The sequence below is a fragment of the Staurois parvus genome, unplaced genomic scaffold (genome assembly GCF_062004578.1).
Source record: "Staurois parvus isolate SC_StPar_1 unplaced genomic scaffold, SC_StPar_1.0 ptg000706l, whole genome shotgun sequence".
NCBI classification, from domain to species: Eukaryota; Metazoa; Chordata; class Amphibia; order Anura; family Ranidae; genus Staurois; species Staurois parvus.
The window spans coordinates 152,339-168,431 of NW_028318502.1; the positions used below are offsets into that span (position 1 = coordinate 152,339).

At 44.4% G+C, this 16,093-nt stretch overlaps 1 protein-coding gene across 1 annotated transcript in view; it reads left to right on the top strand.

Annotated features, from left to right (window-relative positions):
- LOC149445841 (vomeronasal type-2 receptor 116-like) overlaps positions 1-16,093 on the top strand; it is a 49,612-nt gene that overhangs the window by 10,797 nt on the left and 22,722 nt on the right. The window lies entirely within an intron of this gene.

The window sequence follows — 16,093 nt, forward strand, 5'->3', positions numbered from 1 at the left end:
GGCCATAGAGAATCGGTGAAGCAAAGTTAATAGATTAGGCAAGGACACTTGAGGAGCAAACACATACATGAGGATATCATCAGCAAACAAGGCACATTTGTGATCTTGTTGGCTGCAATACATACCTGAAATAGCAGGGTCAGAACAAATTGCAATAGCAAGGGGTTCCATTGCTAATGCAAAAAGTAAAGGGGAAAGGGGGCAAGCCTGTCTAGTGCCTCTCCCAATAGGCAAAGGAGCCGATTTATACCCATGAATAGAAACCTGAGCTGAGGAGTTACAATATAAAGCTTGCAAAAGAGTCAGGAACGAGGAGCCGAACACGTATGTACTCAACATCTGAAATAAATAGTCCCAAGTCAGACTATCAAAAGCTTTATGGAGATCTAGAGACAACAGCAGGATTTCCCTCGGCAAGGAATTGTCCCAACTAGATTCTACAGCAGACAGTAGTGCCAAGGTTCACCGAATTTGATCAAGAGTTTGATGACCTCTAATGAACCCTGATTGATCATCATGAATATAATGAGCCAGAAACGTATTAAGGTGTGAAGCCAGAATTTAAGTGAGAAGATTGCAGCAGGGGCGGACTGACCATTTGGAAACTCGGGCACTGCCCGAGGGCCCGGGGTCAGTAAGGGGCCTCATGAGATGCCCCTGGTACCTTTTTCATAGGCTTTTTTGAGTTTGGGAAAGGACACAGGGGCCTCATGATCCCCTATTGCCCGGGGGCCCCATGAGTTGTCAGTCCGCCCCTGGATCGCAGTTAATCAAGGAACTGCAGTAGTATCTTTATTAGGCTTAGGAATGACACTAACGCTTTATTTTCATCACAAGGTACCACGCCCCATCTTGTAAATAATTCAAATAATGAGCCATATGTGGAATCAGAAGGTCAGGGAAAGCTTTATAATAAGCATGAGGACAGCCGTCCGACCCTGGTGATTTATGTGGAGCTAAGGTTTTTAAGGCGTTCTGAATCTCCTCGCAAGTTATAGGCTGGTCCATTAAATCTCACCGGGGTCACAACCTGAATGGGAAGGAGAGCCGGCCGCTGTCAAACAAGGCCCCCTCCTGCATCCGTTCCAAGTTGGGGTGGCACACGGATCCAATGCCAGGAAATCAAATTACCAGTTTTCACAAAATTAAAGTCCAAACAAAGAGAAGTTGTGTCCAATCCATTCTAAAGTTAGATGAATGAAATGCTGGCATTGGTTATTTTAATTTTTTTCCCTATTTAGAGTAATTATTACACTAAAGAAAAAAAATGACCAATACAAGCATTTTCGGCAATCATTTCATTGATCTGACTGTGATAAAGTAATGATCATTACTGCCTTATTAAGTACCGTATTTGCCGGCGTATAAGACGACCCCCTACTTTTCCTGTTAAAATATAGGGTTTGAGCTATACTCGCCGTATAAGACTACCCCTCTTCCAACGCACACCAAATAAAAATGAAAAAACATCAGATTTGATTTCAATATGGTATGGTATTTCAGTATGGTATTCCAATGATGGGGTGCTATTCCTCCCACTGACACCAATGATGGGGCATGATTCCTCCCACTGATACCAATGATGAGGCACTATTCCTCCCACTGACACTAATGGTGCCCCATCAGTAGTGTCAGTGTGTGAGGAATAGTGTCCCATCATTAGTGTCAGTGGGAGGAATAGTGCCCCATCATTGGTGTCAGTGGATGAAATAGTGCCTCATCATTTGTATCAGTGGGAGGAATCATGCCCCATCATTGGTGTCAGTGGGAGGAATAGCACCCCATCATTGGTATCAGTGGGAGGAATAGTGCCCCATCATTAGTCAGTGGGAGGAATAGTGCCCCATCGTTGGTGTCAGTGGGGAGGAGGAATAGTGCCCCATGGTTGGTGTCAGTGGGGGAGGAATAGTGCCCCATCATTGGTGTCAGTGGGGAGAATAGTGTCCCATCATTGGTATCAGTGGGGAGAAAAGTGCCCCATCATTGGTGTCAGTGGGGGAGGAATAGAGCCCCATCATTGGTGTCAGTGGGGGAGGAATAGTGCCCCATCGTTGGTGTCAGTGGGGGAGGAATAGTGCCCCATCATTGGTGTCAGTGGGGGAGGAATAGTGCCCCATCATTGGTGTCAGTGGGGAGGAGGAATAGTGCCCCATCATTGGTGTCAGTGGGGGAGGAATAGTGCCCCATCGTTGGTGTCAGTGGGGGAGGAATAGTGCCCCATCATTGGTGTCAGTGGGGGAGGAATAGTGCCCCATCATTGGTGTCAGTGGGGAGGAGGAATAGTGCCCCATCATTGGTGTCAGTGTGGAGGAGGAATAGTGCCCCATCGTTGGTGTCAGTGGGGGAGAGGAGCGGCTGCTCCTTCTTTCAGTTCGGCAGCTTGATTTTCGCGGGGCCGTTCGGCTCCGCCTCCTCGCCGGTGATTGGTCGCCTGTGTGCGCTGGCGCCCAATCACCGGTGAGGAGGCGGAGCCAAGCGGCCGCGCGACCATCAAGCGGCCGAACTGAAAGAAGGAGCAGCCGCGCTTCCTGGACCCGATCATCGTGGGACCGAGACCGGAGCCAGGTAAGGTACAGCAGCCCCTCTGCCCACCCCTGTACTTAGTGTCCGTTGGAGGACACCGCCCCTGGAAAAAGTGCCGCCCTGACACACCGGCTCGCCGTATACCGGCGTATAAGACGACCCCCGACTTTTCAGAAGATTTTCAGGGGTTGAAAAGTCGTCTTATACACCGGCAAATACGGTAAATATTTAATGCTATATTAACCCCTCGCCCTCCAGAGGTTTACCCCCCTTCCTGACCAGGCCATTTTTTGCGCTATGGGCTCTGCCCTACTTTAACCTCCTTAGCGGTATTCCCGAGTGTAGCTCGGGGTAAAATTCTATACCAAAAGCAGTAACCCCGAGCTACACTCGGGCTTACCATGTGGCGTTGCTCTGGGGGTCCCTGCAGCACTTACCTTGTCCTTCGCTCCCGCGATGTGTCCCCTCCAGCGTCCCGGCCATCTCCTCCGGCCGATGCCGGCATCCGGCTTCTGTGTTCCGGTCACTTTGACGTCGGGACGTACAGGTGCCGCCGGCGGGAAATTTTAATTTTTTTAAAAATTTCATTTTTGCTGTCATTGCTATTTCAATGCCTTTCACATACATTTTGTCCCTACTGCTTTGTCCGGCGCCCTGCCTGCATTTTTGCTGTTCTTTCTGCCTGGAAACTGAGAAAAGTCCATGGCGTCCAAAAAGCGTCCCTTTAGGTCAGACGCGGTTTTAGACCGGTTAGAGAACAGCGATAGTAAATCAGAACCACTTGCAGAATTGAGTGATAATGATTTGTGGGGGAAATTCCTCATCAGACACTGAAAACGATTCTGCGACTGAGCTCAGCGATGTGCGAATTTGCCTCTGTATTTCAAATTTCAGTGTTTTTGGTTTGATTATATTATTGAATTACATTTATTATTATTATATTATTATTTTTAATGATTATTTATTAAATTATAATTTATGATTTTGTGTTTCAAATTTTATCATATCCGGAATGTTTACTAGACTCTTGTTCGGACAGATTTCAGTGAGTTATTCCTAAAAATTACAGGCCGACAATAAAAAAATACATATTTCCATGCAAAATAATGGTACCGCTTTCAGCACAAAAAATCGGAAAGAATCATACCGCCGAGGAGGTTAACTGACAATTGTGCGGTCATGCAATGTCGCACCCAAAGGAAATTTATGTCCTTTTTTACCCACAAATTGAGCTTTCTTTTGGTGGTATTTGATTGCCTGTGCATTTTTTATTTTTTGTGCTATACAAAAAAAATAGACTGACAATTTTGAGAAAAAAAAAACAATGTTTTTGAACATGTCCAGTAAAATATTTAAAAAAATAAAATGTTGTCATAAATTTACACCAAAATGTATTCTGCTCTATACGTGTAAATTAATTGGTTTACGTGAAAGTTATAGTGTTTACAAATGGCGATATAGATATTGGATTTTTTTTTTCATTTTTATTAGTAATGACGGTGATCAGCGACTGCAGCGGACATTCTGACACTGGGGGGAATTGACTTGGTGTCACTGACATCCCCAGTGACACCAATACAGTGATCAGTACTAATAAAAAGCACTGACACTGTACTAATAGCACTGGGCAGGAAGGAGTTAACATGAGGGGTGATCAAAGGGTTAACTGTGTGCTGGGAGCGTTTTACTAGGTGGCGGGGGGGGGGTGCTTTACTGTAAGCACACTGCTCTGGATGGCTGTGCTGTGCAGTGTGCCTGAGCTGACAGGGAAGAGAACTGTTAGTAAACAAAACAGTCCTTCTCCCCGTCAGAGATCCTCGGAAATCACTGGGTGCCGGTGAGTAATTACCAGCTGGGGCCTGGTGATTGACAGCTGCGACCGCAAATGGCTGCGCCCCCTACCCGGAAATGCAAAATCACATATATATGATGTTCTCCAATCACATCAATTTGGAAGGGCAAATGACTCAAGTTTTGACACTGCCTTTTGACCTAATAGAAAGAACAAGGAGGATCAGCATTACCTTATATTACATTAATTGAATTAAACAGTATGCATTTTTCCCTTTGATGCTTAAGATCTAGCAGTCTAAAGGCGCATGCGCAGCAACTGCCAAGATGGCCACTTAGTCAAGGAGCTCGGTCCCGCTCCAGCCAATTCTGCCCCATTATGGCCGCTACACACAGCGCTAATCCCTCCAGAGAGCACACCGATATTTAGGTAAATCCAGAGGCAATCCCCTATGCCTAGAGAAATGTCCCAAAGAATCCTTTCCCATCAGCTGGGAGCCTGCGTTTTGGAGACCGAGTCTCCCAAGATGGCTGCCATACCACAGGCCATGGAGGACATTGCGAGAGAGGACTACATAGCAGACAATGAATCCCTGCCACAATCCCCGCACATTGTTGGTGGGCTACATGTTATTACCCCCCCCCATTCTCTGTACCATCTCCGGCCTCCACTGAATCCCTCCTGGAATGCACATTGGGCACCCATCACCCCCCCCCCCCCATCACTACCAGGGACTCCCTCTAGCCCTAATACTCCATTGGCTGCACAACAAATCCCAGAACGGCACTATATGGACACAACTCTCATATTTAATAATAAGTTCTCAGAGCTTTTAGACCCTGGCCTTTCCCACATGGCAGCGCAGATAGCCAAGGATATAAAGGCAGATCTACAAAATCTAGGCTGCCGTATTGACGTCATTGAACAGAAACTGGACTTAATGGTCTTCCAGGCCAAACCAAAAAACCTCCCGCATACAGGAGTTACAGGAATAACTGCAGCTCTAGCTAAAATCGATGACCTTGAAAGCAGGTCTTTCTGCTACAATTTTAGGATCAGAGGCCTCCTGGAATCTTTCAAAGACTTAATCCATGATCCTTACTTTCATCAAGGACCTCTTTCCTCACATACCTGAGCACCGACTGGAATTGTATAGGACCCACAGAGACTTACAGCCTCCCTGAGCAGATGGTCTCCTCAGAGACATAGTGGTTAAGCCACACGTTCACTCAGTGAAGGAAGAAATTATGAAGCTAATATGATCCACTTACCCTATAACAATCCAAGGCCATCCTGTTCAGATCTTTGTGCAAATATTCCCCATTACCATTCAAAAGAGGAGATTGCTCAAACCTCTCCTGATGGCGCTGTCACAAAAAGCAATCAAATACTAGTGGGCCTTTCCATTCCGCCTACACTTATAGTATCGAAGTAAGCAATACTCATTTTCTTCATTCCAGGAAGACGAATCAGTGCTTTTCAAGAGCTCAGAAGCCTCCAAATGGCCCACACCTTCTAGCCTATTAACTCCTGTCTAGCAAAAGTCACAAACCAAGAAATCCAGGGACTCTCACCCTCGTTTATTGAGGATGCCTCCAATATAATGTCCTAACCACTGGAACACTACTTTTGTTTTCCATCTTCAGAAACACCTTTCATCTCATTTGATTCCCATCAGGGAAATTCACTTTGGTCTCCAATGAATTCTGGAAGAAGCTGATCCGAGACCTCTTGTGTGAACTTTCTTTTTGCATTAGACAATATTTTGGGCTATCCCTTTGAATTTGCCAGTAGACCTATTTATGCAGTCTTTACAGTTTACTTGTGTATACTCCAAGATGTTAGTCCTATAGTTCTCAGTTTATTAATTTTTATAGCTTAAGGGCAGTTTTGTATGCCGAGGGCTATTCCTAGGCTGGAGAGGTAACCATGCTCCTCCAACTGCTTCATAAGCTTGGACACTGAGCTCACACGAGTCAGATGTTCGCTCCCCTTCCAGGGGAATGATGTGAAATGCAGGATTTTGGACAGGGTTAGGCAGCTTCCTGCCTGTCCTTGAGTTTGATTTTGGGTTCTTAACATTCTCTCTCTTTTTCCCCTCTTTCTGCTTTTCTTTATCTACTTTCTTTGATAACAGGTTGGACATCCTTCATCGCCTCCTACTGGGACCTGGACCCAGGACCCAGAATAAGAGTTTCCCTGTTAGTGGCTTGGGAGCTTGCTCGGTAAGTGACGATATATTGATAGTGACCCCCTATTCTCTACAACATGGCTACTAGTAACCCACAACCCCCCGGAGCTTGAATTCACCCCTGAAACAGTGTAAAGCCTTTTTACACTACCACTCTCAAAAAATTGATGTCCTCCTTCTACAGGAAACACGCTTTCCCAGAAGATATAACCCATCATTTATCCACGCTAAATATCCCAGGAGTAGCTATTGTATGCTCCAAGGGTTTCCTTCACCCCCACACTAGAAATTGAGGACCCGGAGAGCCGTTATCTACTTCTTAAAGACACCCTAGAAGGCACATTATTCACTCTTATCTCCTACTATGCCCCGAACCAGGGTCAAACCTGATTCTTTACCTTGATGATGTGAGCTCTTGCCCCACATGCTGAGGGAACTGTTATCTATGGCAAAGACTCCAATATCCCTTTGGATCAAAGCCTTGATAAATCGCAGTTGTCCTCTCCACACTTAAAGAGGCCACCTAAACAAAATCTGACTCCTAGGGTCTAATAGATATTTGGTATGAGTTACACCCCACCTCCAGGTACTCGTTTTTTCTGTCTACATAAGTCCTTTACTAGGATTGATCATAACTTTATCCAAGTCCCCAAGATCCCTTTGATCTCCAAAGACTTTATCAGAGACACGACATGCTCTGACCATTCTCTGGTACAGATAGATTTGCAACAAGCAGCAGGTCCTTGAGGCCCACTACAATGGAGACTTAATGAATCCCTGTTTAGTGACCACGTAAGGAAGGTGGAGATTGAAGGGGCTTTGGGGGAATATTTCCTTTTGAACAGTTTTGAATGGACTTCAGCAGAGACTCTATAGGCAAAACACAAAGTTGTCATTAGAGAACGGTTGATCCAACTAGCTTCTCAAATTAAGAAAAAGCACCAAGCGGATCGGCTTAGGCTAGAAGGGGAATTTAAATGTATCAGCTTTAAACATAACCCAACAAAGGAATCCCTAGCCAAACTAGATTCAGTTAGATTATCCCTGAACAAAGAACTGACCACAGAGTTGGAAAAGGCGCTTCACTGTGTTTTTACTATGAGCGTGACAAGATAGGGTCAATATTGGTGGCTAGATTGACAACCAAAACCCCCTGATTTTCACTACATAAAATATGCACCTCCATGGGAAGCCTTGCCTTTCATGATTTCTATACAAGTCTTTATAAGGCTTAAAATTCTGAATACCAACCCTTCATTACCTCCTTCTTGGACAATATACCCCTCCCAAAATTAACAACCAGGTATCGTAACAGTCTTGAACAGCCTTTTACAGAGGAGGAGATTCTAGATGTCATCAAACACTAAAGGGTTAGGCCCTGGGTCCTGAGAGTTAAAGAAATAGGCCATATATGGGGCACCACCTTGACGTGACTCCGTGACGTTCAGGACGTTCCCTGCAGCTGTCGGCGAGGTGTCCGCGGTGAACAGAGTTCGTCCATTCCTTGTATCCTGCCGCTTTTTATACCAGTGTCAGGTGGACACTTGATTTGTGAGTAAGATGAGATTTTAATAAATACAAACGGTTTTTACTTACTGCACCATCATGCCTTTCCTTTATTTCTGAGTGATATTGCCATATATTTGGAAGATGATCGATATATAAAGGGTCCTGGCCATACTTCAGAGTGGCTGCAGAGTATTGCTCCTGGTATCTGGATGATTTCAAACTACAGAGTGTTGCTTCTTGATTTGGATTCTCTCATCGCTCCCAGAGCAAATACGCTTGTGCTGATTTATAATTTGATCAGCATTGAGCTCTGGTGAGTTTATTCCATTCATCTGGTGGTGGATTGAGCACGGTGCATTTATACGTTTTAAGAAGAAATTTCTTTGGGGTGTTGGACTTTTTGCACTAATAATAATTTATGGATTGGTTCACTGGGGATTTTTTCATACATTGAATTTATGGTGTTTGGACTTTTTTGCACGATATATGAATTTTTTATATAATTTAGCGCATTCCGATTTTTTGATTTTGTATATACTATTTGTTCTAAGATTTGCAGAAAGAATATGCGTTGTTGAGGTTGCAGTTTAGAGTGGAAAAAGCAGATGAGAGCAGCAATTTACCCAGAGATAGCAGGAGTCTATAAGTTGTTGAGGTTGCAGTTTAGAGTGGAGAAAGCAGATGAGAGCAGCAATTTACCTGTGAAAAAGCAGGGAAGCCATGATTAGGGTGCTGTGTTCAACTGTGTCTCCGCACTCCAACAAAAACTGCACTTACACACAAAACTGCACCCCATCTGTGACTCTGCCCCGTCACTACACACAAAGAGCAGGTCGAATACCTAAAAGCTTGCTTCCCATTCACCTGGAGGGCTTCAACCATTCCATATTTGGGTGTCCATCTAGCCCCTAGCATTGATCAACTATATAGAATTAATTACCCATCTATGTTCTTAAAACCTTGAGGCTGATCTCTACCTAAAGTCTAAGTATGAGCTTTCATGGTTCGGTAGTATTAACACAATAAAAATGACACTGTTACCTCACTTACTATATCTCTTCTGCTCCCTACCCATCCCTGTTGTTAGAACACACTTACTAAAATTCCAGGCCAAAATGATCCATTACATTTGGGAGGAGAAAGGACACTGCCTGTCCAAAAAAGTTCTCCAACAGCCTAGGTCCCATGGAGATCTTGAACTCCTGAACCTCTTGTGGTACTATCAATCTGCACAACTGGCCCAGCTATCCATAGTATACTCCCAACGTCCTAAACCTGACTGGGTCTCTTCTCTCTGCCCCTTGGATCACCTATTCCATACACCCTTTTCCCCCTGGACTAAATATTAAAGCCTTCCAATGGTGGTTAGACAAGAGATTGTACAGAATTGGCCATTTCTTTAATTCCTCTGGCCCTCTATCCCTGGGTTTTTGTCTAAGCTCTCTTGAAATGCCTCCACAGGAGAAGTTCAGATTCCTCCAAATATCTCACTTCTTGCACTCAATTTGGATAGATAAACCACATCCCCCACGAATGTCACCCTATGAAAAATGGTGCTCTCAGAACAGAGAGGAGGGGTCTCTATCATTTACAAGTCACTTGCCGAGAGCCCACTTAAGCTTACCTACATGATGCAATGGGAGAAAGAGCTGTCAGAGGAATGTGACTTGGCCAAATGACAAATGTGTTTTGTTTTCTCTTTTTGAGTTATTTTAAATGTTTCCTTGATAGAGGAAAACTAGACAATATTTAGTACCCATGCATCTTTCCAAAGCTTATCCAATGGACTCCCCTCTGTGTTTTCAGGGTTGCAAGCTCCTGGGATTTATGATCCACAGATGGTGGTCCTGCCCCAATATTCATGGATCCTGGAATAAGGTATTTTACCTAATTCATTACAGGCTGTGTTGCACCTCAGAACCCAGAGTTTGTTTTACTCAATAGGCCGATGGTTCATATCCCCAAAGATAGAGAATAATCTTTTTTATTCTCCTGAGAGTAAAATTGACTATTGCCTTCTCAAGGGAACTATCTGCCGTCCCGCCCAGGACCACAAAACGGAAAATAAAATGGATTACGCTTCAAGACAAAATCAGTGTCTTCGTTGTGTGACAGGAGGTCAGGATGAACTAAGGGATGTGTCCAGGATGGGAGGTATATTTGTCCCAGGTTCATGCTCTACACAGACTGTTTCTCCTGTTGTGCTGTGTAGTCAGCCTGTTTGGCTCACTGATTATTTCATTAGCTCAGCTGTAGTGAGTTAAGGGCTCTGAGCTCTATAAAACTCCCAGGATGCTTAGGGAGAATGCTCCAACCTGGAACCAGTTTGCTGTGCAGGACAGACTGGGAAGCAACCAAACTATACTGCGATGACAGGAAATCTGTGTGATTTTGGACTGTGTGAACACCCTGTGTCTGAGCAGCGATAGGTGGTATCCAGACAGGTAGATAGGGGCCTGTGTTTGTAGTTAGATGCCCAGTGTGGCAAGGCTTTATTTTCTGTTTTTATTTGTTTTGCTATTTTTGAATATATGTACCTTGTGTTCACCAGCCTTGTAAATAAAGCACCATTTTATTCACCAAGATTCTGCTGTCGTGCTGAGCCTCTTTCACCATGCTATGACTCATCCAGGGGGTCAAGCACAACCCGCTACTGGGCTAATCCCTCACAGTTGATAAAGTTAAACAGTTTGAGAACATCTGGGAGCCCTGGGCTCTTTAGTTGGGAGTGATAGGACATCCTCAAAGATACACCTAATTGTGGTCTTCTCTCCTCTTCATTTCACCCCTTCTCTATCTTTTTGACCATCATTGGTTAAATGTTTTATATTGATATCTGTTTCTGGCAAATCCAACACTTCCTTGAGATGCACTGAGCACTCTTATACCTTTGGTCTCTCAATACATGTTTGGATTCTCTAGAAGAAGTATACTGGTCTCATGCAACGTGTTCACTTAACTTATATCTTTACTTTTATATATTACTCAGAACACATCGTTTTTTTTTATTAACAACAGAATTTTTTTCTGTTAAATCAGATGTAACCTCATTGTCACGTTTTGTATTTGATATCTTGGCCTTATTGTTATTACTCTTACTGTTTGTTAAAGGTCAATAAGTGATACCGCTGTCATGTTCTATGCTGAAAATTCAATACAACTTTGTGAAAGAAAGATCTAGCAGTCTGCTATGACCAAATTTCAGCTGTCTAAATTTTACAATCTACTTACCACAATACTGGACAATCCTGGTTCATTGTCAGCATGTGACGTCCAAATATTTCTCCACTGGGAGACCTCTGACCCTTCTTAAATAGTGCCTATACCAAGGATCATTACGTACAATTACAAAATTGTACCAGGGCTACAACAGCTTCAACTCTTCTGGGAAGGCTGCTCACAAGGTTCAGGAGTGTTGGAAAAGATGTCCTGGCTCACAGTCTCCGCTCTAATTCATCCCAAAGGTGTTCTATCGAGTTGAGGTCAGGACTTTGTGCAGGCCAGTCAATTTCCTCCACCCCAAACTAACTCATCCATGTGTTTATGGACCTTGCTTTGTGCACTGATGCTCAGTCATGTTGGAACAGGAAGGGGCCATCCCCAAACTCTTCCCACAAAGTTGGGAGCATGAAATTGTCCAAAATGTCTTGGTATGCTGGTGCCTTAGGAGTTTCCTTCACTGGAACTAGGGGGCAAAACCCAACCCCTGAAAAACAACCCCACACCATAATCCCCCCTCCACCAAACTTTACACTTGGCACAATGCAGTCAGGCAAGTACTGTTCTCTTGGCAACCGCCAAACCCAGACATGTCCATCGGATTGCCAGACAGAGAAGCATGATTGGTCACTCCAGAGAATACGTCTCCACAGCTCTAGAGTCCAGTGGTGGTGTGCTTTGCTCCACTGCATCCACACTTTGCATACTAGCATGCAGCAATCATGTGCTGTGCCCATGATTTTAGGTCCTAATTTGACAGGTGTGCAGGCATGGCTGAGTGGCCTTGAATGCCCACTGTCTTTGCTCAGAGCCGTCTTGGTATGCTGACTCCTTAAGAGTTACTTTCACTGGAACTAAAGGGTCAAACTTAATACCTGAAAAACAAACCCGCACCATAATCCCCCTCCACCAAACTTTACACTTGGCACAATGCAGTCAGGCAAGTACCGTTCTCCTGGCAACCACTAAACCCACATCCATTGGATTGACAGACAGAGAAGCATGATTCAATACTCCAGAGAACATGTCTCCACTGCTCTAGAGTCCAGTGGTGGCATGCTTTACACCACGGCATCTGACGCTTTGCATTGCACTTGGTGATGGAAGGCTTGAATGCAGCTGCTCAGCCATGTAAACCCATTCCATGAAGCTCTCTATGCACTGTTGTTGGGCTCATCTGAAGGCCACACCAAGTTTGGAGGTCTTTAGCTATTGACTCTTCAGACAGTTGACAACTTCTGCACTCTATGCACTTCAGCATGGGCTGACCCCACTCTGTCATTTTACGTGGCCTACCACTTGGTGGCTGAGTTGCTGTTGTTCCCATTTGTTTTCACTTAGTGGGATTATAACAAACAGTTGAGCGTGGAATAGTTAGTAGCGAGGAAATGTCACGGATGGACTTATTGCACAGGTGGCCACCTATCACGGGACCACGCTTGGAGTCACTGAGCTCCTGAGAGCGACCCATTCTTTCACCAATGTTTGTAGAAGCAGTCTGCATGCCTAGGTGCTTGATTTTATACACCTGTGTCCATGGAGGGGATTGGAACACCAAAATCACATGATTTGGAGGGCGGGGCTAATACGTTTGGCAATATAGTGTATCTCTAAACATAAACAACTATCTACAGATATGCTACTCAAATTATCTATCGGATCACCCCATATCTCTTCTGTATGGAATATTTCATTCACACATTACAGCACGAAAACTTTATTCCCTTGCAGAATGGGAGAAGAAACTAAAGCTCACACTCAGAAAAAATATAATCATAAGCTTTTGCTTAACCTATAAACTATACATGGAATACACACAATAACTCGCCGGTATAGTTCTCCAGATAAATTACACTACATTCTCCCTAGTGCATACAATCTCTGCTGATCCGCCACTGGCACGTTGGTTTATAGTGATGAGCCGAACACCACCTTGTTCAGTTTGTGTCGAACATCCGAACCAACAGAATGTTCGACTGCAAACTTTGAACACGAACTGAACAACATACTGAGTGGTATCTTACCGCATCTGAGTATGTGATAAGATACCACTCAGTTGCTATATACTGCATGAGTTATTTTGTTAAGTCATCTGGTATTTTAGTAGTAAAACATTCATTCATGTTTCAGCTGTCAGTGGGGTTCCCAACTGACAACTGAATGTCAAAAGAATTGTTGGTATTACTTAACAATTTAAAAAAAAAAAATAGATAAAAAACGATGTGGGATCCCCCCTCTCCCCCATATATGATTTCACCTTGTTGGATTTCTCATTTGGCTCTTACCCAGACCTTAGCTGAACTGCTTTTGTTCCATCAGTCTAAGAATATCTATTATTACTGTGCCCCTCAATAGATGCTCTACAAGGTAACCTGGCAGGGTAGAGGTCTATGGTAACCAGCTCAGCTTCTCATGGAAAAATGTTGCTTGCTGCCTCTGGCAAAAGTCAGCAGATTCCTGTTGTGCCTGTAGGGGGTGCCAAAGAGCATGTGAGTCCTGCTGCTTGTTCACCTTATGGCTGGTTGGGTGGAATGGCAGATCCCAGAGGAGTAGAGGAGTCATTCCAGACTGAGCATAGTGAATGAAGAGTGCAACACTCACTGTGGTGATGGGTAAGCCTATCTTTGATAAAATGAGTACTGGGACTGCAAATACAATGACTAAAGAGGATGGTAGTGATCCTATTCACAGTGAAGTGGGAGTGATCCAGCTGGGAGACCCGCTGACTATCCTGAGAGAGACTTGCCTCTTTACAGTGTTCTGTATAGTGGGGAGGTAAGAGTTAAACATGCTGGTGCAAATGTGATTCCACTCGAACATGGGCCCCTTGTGTGTTCGCCCGCCATGCCCCACAGTGCACTGCGCCCTGGCAGAGCATTGTGACTGATTAAAGCAATACACCTGACCACAGATCAGGTGCAATGCTTTGACCAATCACAGGGCAGGATGACATCACAAGGGGGTGGGGTGAATACCTCCCCCTTGTAACATCATGACAGCATTTAAGAACTGTCTTTGGGGGGTACAGCTGTCAGGGTAGCAGCGGAGGGCATCGTGACTGATGTTGGATCTACTTGGGGGGACTTTTTTTTATTTTTAATAATGAACTTGTGAAAGACTGTCTCCTGTCTTTTTTTTACACTAGACTTTTTTTGTGAATGGGTAGCGTTCCCATGTACCGCATACTCATTCACATGGGGGGGGGCAGATCTGGGGACCCCCTTGTTAAAGGGTGCTTCCAGATTCTGATAAGCCCCCCGCCCGAAGACCCCCACAACATGGGGTGCTTTGGGGGGGTATGGTGCCAGGGTCTGGTATGGATGTTGGGAACCCCCAAAAATTTTTTTTTATTTTAATGCAGAGGTTTCCCTCAGACCCAAAGGGCTTGGAATGGATGGGAGGGGGGACCCCATGCTGTTTTAAAAAAAAAAGAAAATGTTTTAATTGTCGGGCAATGCCAACAATTCTTTTTACATTCAGCTGTCAGAGGGGAACCCCACTGACAGCTGAAACATGAATGAATGTTTTACTACTAAAATGTTGCATGACATAATATACAGTAACTCATGTGGTATTTTAGTAACTGAGCGATATCTTAGCACATACTCAGATGCAGTAGGATACTGCTTAGTAAATTGTTTGTGTTCACAGTTCATAAAATGAGACGAAAATTCTGTAAGTTCGGATGTTCAACCGCAAACGGAACAGGACGGTGCTCAGCCCATCATTCATTTTTAGTACCAATGACGAAATTGTGAAGTTTATTGCTGCTGGGAATGCAGACAAAATGCTGTAGTAAGTGTGGAAGGGGTGGCCACAGAGGAAACTGTTATCTCCCCTAGAAACCATGTCTGGTGCAGCAGATGGACACCTCCGAGGGGCTCATTGAGTCAAGACCAGAGGTTTGACAACTATGGTGCCACCTTGGTGGGTGAGTGTATTCTGGAAAATGTCCCTGTATTTAAGGAGGAGCCACAGACTCACAGTTATGAGAATAAGAAAGGGTTAACGGCAGAGCCACAGGTCCATGATGTGAAGAATATGACAATGCAATCTCCTATAGGTAATGATGTAATGACAGAAATGTGTCACGTATTTGGTGAGCAGCTACCAGATACTTCTGTTTCTCTTGGATGGAGAGGATTGTAAGCTCGAAAGAGCAGGACCCTCGAACCCCACGTGTATTGTATTGTTACTGTCTTGTCTCATGTTATGTCCCCCCTGTTACTGTACAGTGCTGAGCATACCCTTTGGGGCTATATAAATACTGTATAATAATAATAATAATAATAATTGTTCTCATTCAGTCATTCCTATTCACATTTACAGAAAGACTGTCAGGTGACTTGAATGTAAGGCCCCTTTCACACAAAGCCAAGTCTGCTCCAGTCAGCAGGAACTCTGTGAGTAGATCCCCTTCTGATTGGAGCTGAGTGGGATGGATGTCTCATCTGTGCCTGTTCACTGTCTGCAGAGCCAACACAGGCAGACCCCTGGCAGCTCTCTGGACGGTCGGGTGTAAATGGACTTCACTGTCATACTACCTCTGATTTATTCCACCAAAATGGAAAACAATTCCATCTTTTTCCTCTATTTTTAATGGACCTGATCAGACCCAGAGGTAAGTGAGCGTAGACGGACACAAGGCCATTTATATCCACCCGTCTACAGGACTCCATGGACTTCCAATGAGATCCACACAAAAAACTGACAGATGGACACCTAGCATACAGTTAAATGTATGTGCCATCCGCCCCGCTCAGCTGTGACCAGCACAAGTCTTACTCTATCATCTTTTTGTAATTTTTTAAGCAAACTATAATTCCAGTCCAACACTTAGTACTGTATATGTAATGTGT